General features: G+C 46.0%; 1 long non-coding RNA gene across 1 annotated transcript; it reads left to right on the top strand.

The window, feature by feature from the left end:
• Positions 1-557: 557 nt before the first annotated feature.
• Positions 558-4,636, top strand: LOC103672838. Its single transcript, XR_571254.1, has 4 exons — positions 558-736; positions 1,178-1,387; positions 2,333-2,436; positions 4,349-4,636. It is a non-coding gene; the product is annotated as an uncharacterized LOC103672838 (long non-coding RNA).
• Positions 4,637-5,001: the final 365 nt, after the last annotated feature.

The raw sequence follows: 5,001 nt of genomic DNA, 5'->3' as shown, positions 1-5,001 counted from the left end.
CAGCCCTAGGTACCTAGGCAAGAGAAACGAAAACAGATGTTTCTCAAAAAACGATCAGAACAACATTATTCATAATAGAAGCGGAAACAACTAAATGTTATTCCGCTGCTGAATGGGTAAATAAAATGTGGTATTTTCATGCAATGGCATGTTATTTGTCAATAAAAACTAACGAAGTATTGATACGTGCTACGAATATGGATGGGTCTTGAAAACTATTCGCAACCCCTCCCCCACGCCTATATATGGTTCCGTTCATATGAAAGGTCCAGAGTAGGTTGATCTGTAGAGACAGACAGTAGATAACTGTTTGCCTAGGGTGGGGGCTTTGGGGGGGGGGGAAATAGGGAGCATCTACCAATGGCTACAGGGTTCCCTTTTTGGAGTGATGAAAATGTTCTAATACGGATCGTGGTGATGATCGCACGATTCTCCAGATATACTACAAGCCACTGAATTGTGCGCTTTCAGTGGCTGAATTGCTTGGTATGTGAATGATATCTCCATAAAGCTATTAAACTGTGATAATATTCTTCCACATTTACAGAAATCACAGATTTTATTGATTTCCTAAGCATCGATGGGGTCCCTACTATAGGCCACGCATTGTGCTGGCTGCCCGGCAAGCCAAAAGGCTAAATTTGACATCGGTACTGTCTCAAAGGACTTTCAGTGCGGGACATGAGCATCAGTGACTCTAATGCATGGAAGAAAGTGGAGACCAAACCCAAAGAGGGTAAGATATATTTTTCAGGGAGAAGATACAGCCTGGGGTAATGAAGGTTAGTGGGATTTTAACAGGTGTAGTTCAGTGAGAAAGGCATTCCAGCTGTGTGTGTGGTGGGGGGAGGTAAGGGGGAATGGGGGTAGCCATGCTCAGCAGGAACAGTGGAAGGGAGAAGCACCATGTGTTTAGGAAATGTCAAGTACGCTAGTTGACCTGCAGGTGGGAACTGGGATGCAGTGATCCCCTAAGGCAGGACAGGCAGGTTAAGTCATATCTTGGGGAGCACTGAATGTCATGCTAAAGGGTCTGGACTTGTCTTACTGGGCAAGAGGGAAACACGAAGGCTTTTGAGCGGGGGGGTGTGACATGATCAGAACTGTGCTTTAGACAGATACCCTCTCCCCCACCCCACCTCCACCCCAACCCTCACCCTCACCCTGAATCACGCAGTGCCAAATACACATCTTGTCCTTTGGCGAGAGATCCGAGCCAGTGAGCTGAAGAGGCTTGTGACCCGACAGCAGGCACAGCACCGAGGAAGCTGAACTGTCAGGACAATGTCTGCCTCTCGTGCATCTGTCTCTGAAGCTACCAGAGGGTATGCAAGAGGAGAACTTGAGGCAATATCTAGTAATATGGAGAAGTTACAAAGCATTTCAGGTATGTGGATGATACATAAGGTCAAAGAAAACAAAGCAAAAGATTAAGTAGAAGTTCCAGGAAAAAAAATATATTACAAGAAAGAAAAAAATCATACTTTATTACTGGACTCCACAGTAAATGATATTAACATAGTTGTAATGGTGTAAACACCTGTTTTATTTTAAAATATAATTGCTTACGACTATGTAGTGTAAGATGGTTAGATTTCATTTATTTAGTGCTCTTCTAGCATAGCAAGAAGTCGATAAATAATGTCTGAAACTGATGAATCCAGAAATACCAATAAAATCATACCGTAAAGAAATGTGATCGTAATTACTAGCAGAAAGAGCCAAAAGTATTCAGTAGTTGCTTCTGTGCGGTACAACTAGGGTGTGATAAACGGTGAGTAGGGGAGCACTGCGGCTTTTCACTATGTGATATTTGATTCTGAAGTATTTGGTTTTTTTTATAATAGTCAGATATTAACACATCTTTTAAATTATGCGATGATAAAAAAAAATCGAACTCTGGATGTTCCGTGACAGTGGACCTGGAGAGGGTCGCAACCTCATTAGAAGGATTATGTGACAGTCCTGACAAGAGATGGTAAGGGTCTGAACTAGGCTGGCTACACAAACAGGTGTTCAGCCAGATCTGTAAAACCCATATTCGGGAAGCCCTTTCTCTGTTAGGAGCCTCATTACAATGCTAACTCCTTCAGAGTAGCGACCTTGTCTATTTTGCTCTCTGCTGTCTCCCCAGCAACTAGCTCAGGGCCTGGCACCTGTAGAAGCTTGATACATGTTTGTTGAGTGAAGGAATGAATAAATCTCGACACGCTTTTGCAAGCCCACATTGCATTCTTTCTGATTCCTCGGGTGATGCTTATTTTATAAGACAAATGCTTCCTTAGATGGCAACAGAACGATAGCGCCTTGCCCTTGTCTCTCGTCTCCCCAGAAAAGATGGCCTGGTGTGCAACCACTGAATCTGATGGAAAGCAGGACCTTAGCTGGCTTCAGGAGCACAGACGGGATCTGTGGCGCTGACGTGTGTATTCCCAGGTAGGGGGGTAGAGCGGAGGGAGCGTGGGGGGCTTGTTCTATTTGCCCCTAAGAGCTTGAGGCTTCCCAAGATCCCATTCTTTTTATCTTTAGCAAATAGACCCTGATCAAATGCAGAGTTGAAAAACCAAGATCCAGATATTTCCAAACAAGGTGTTTTCATAGAATCGTGTAGAGAATCCCCACAGGTTTAACTGGAATTTGAGAAAGCGGTAGTTCAAGAGGCTGGGTGCCTGAGAAGTATGATGTCAAGTTATACAGCTGTCTATAAGCAGTGCCAAAGGAGTTCTGCGTCAAAGTATTGTAAAATAAGGAAGAGAGATGTTGGTTACCCAATGGGTTGAAAACAACTGAGTGTCTATTTGGTCCACAAGCCCACCTCCTGAATCCCCTTGGAACTCCAAAGATTTAACTTTTTTTTAAAAAAAAATTATGTGTTTATTTTAGAAAGAGAGAGAGCAGGGGGAGGGGCAGAGGGAGAGGGAGAGAGAGAATCTCAAGCAGACTCCACACCCGGCACAGAGCCCCACGCAGTGCTGGGATCACGACCTGAGCTGAAACCAAGGGCTGGACGCTTGACCTACTGAGCCACCCAGGTGCCCCTGAGGATTTAACTTGTCAGCAGAGGCGTCCGAGGTAAAGAACACAAGCACACGAGCTTGTGCATAAACCACACCATCTGAACGGCTGCCGGCCGGGCTACAGGCTCCATGAACTCATCCATGTGTAATGGCTGCAAATCCCTAGACAGTGAAGTTTAGGGTCTGATTTTTTTAAATAAAGATTTTATGTTTTTATCCGTCAGAGAGAGAGAGCACACGTGCAAGCGAGCCCATAAGCAGGGGAGCGGCAGGCAGAGGGAGAAGCAGACTCCCCGCTGAGCAAGGAGCCCCGATGTGGGTCTCGATCTCAGGACCCTGGAATCATGACCTGAGCTGAAGGCAGACGCTTAACCCACTGAGCCACCCAGGCATCCCTAGGGTCCGGTTATTTGAGTGCGACATGATATTGTATCTACAAACTAAAAAATACCTGTTAACTGCAAGAAGACAAGTTACCAAAGCAAGCAGCCAGCTGCAGGGGAAAAAGTCAAGAAACATGGCAGTGGCAAAGGGGTGCGGGAGAGGGACTGGGCTTGGTTTCCATCCGTCCCTCCCCACTTGCCCTCATGGATTTCTCAATATCCCAGCCAGATCCTCTCTGCCACAGCTCTGAGTGGCTGCTCCACCCCAAAGAATACCTCCCTTGAAACTTGGGATCCTCCCAGCTTGCTCCAACTTGTAGCAGTTAACCCTGCTAATTCCCGTTAACCTCTGGAACTTCTAAGCTAGACAATGTAGCTTGTATTATATGGTTTGGTTTCACTGCTACTTTTATAATATGAAAAATATTTTTTAAATTAAGAGTTGGGAGAATGCTCAAGAATGAGAGACTGTTTGTGTTTCCACAGTGCGACAAGGCATAAAATGTTTCTCAACACTGCAGCTGCTAAGTAACACAGTTTTCCAGTCTCCTAAACATTTGCTTATGCACTTCTGCATTCCTACGATACCCTTCAAACTGAATATTTTTAAAATATTTTATTTATTTATTTATTTATTTGACAGAGAGAGAGAGAGAGCGAACACAAGCCAGGGGAGAGGCAGAGGGAGAAGCAGACACCCTGATGAGCAGGGAGCCTGATGCAGGGCTTGATCCCAGGACCCTGGGATCATGACCTGAGCCGAAGGCAGACACTTAACCAACTGAGCCCCCAGGAGCCCTATAGACAGTATTTGTGGCTCCCCTCCCACCACCTGTGTTCATATGTTTAAGCCTAACCCCCAATGTGATGTATTATGAGGTAGGTCTTTGGGAGGTGAGGAGGTCATGAGGTGGAGCCCCCATGATGGGTTTCATGTCCTTATAAAAGAGACCACAGAGAGCTCCCTCACCCCTTCCGCCATGGGAGGACACAGCGAGAAGATGGCTGGCTGTGAACCAGGAAGTGGGCTCCCCCTGGACACCGAATCTTTTGGCACCTTGATCTTGGACTTCCAGCCTCCAGAACTGTGAGTAATACATTTCTACTGTCCACAGAGCCACCCAGTCTGTGGTCTTTTGTTCTAGCAGCCCAAATGGGCCAAAGCATCTTGGGAATCTGGAGCCAACACCATCGTGATTCTAGACTAGGCGGTTCAAACCAGAGAGTGTTAACTCAGCAAGAGGTGAGCATGGTGTTTTGTCCTACACATAAATGCTAAGGCTCTGTCCTTTGTCCAGTGTTGGGGCCTGTGCTGGGTACTGGGTGTATGGAAGCCAACAAGATAGACCCGTTCTCGACCCTCATGATGCTCACCGTCTAATCAGGAGAGCCAGACCATAAACAGGAAAACAAAGGAAGAGCATTTCAGGTTGTGAGCAGAGCTATGGCGGACAGAAACAGGGAGGCATGGTAAGAGTCACGCGGTGAGGGGCGAACTACTATGGAGGTTCAACATTTTTCATCTGAATGTAACAGCCTTGCCCTGAGAACTTTTCAGTCTAGTGAGGGAGACAGACTAAAAACAAGCAGACAAAAAAATG

The sequence above is a fragment of the Ursus maritimus genome (genome assembly GCF_017311325.1).
Source record: "Ursus maritimus isolate PB19 chromosome X unlocalized genomic scaffold, ASM1731132v1 scaffold_X1, whole genome shotgun sequence".
Taxonomy (NCBI): domain Eukaryota; kingdom Metazoa; phylum Chordata; class Mammalia; order Carnivora; family Ursidae; genus Ursus; species Ursus maritimus.
The sequence above is the reverse complement of the archived record's forward strand: the minus strand, read 5'-3'. Positions and strand labels throughout refer to the sequence as shown.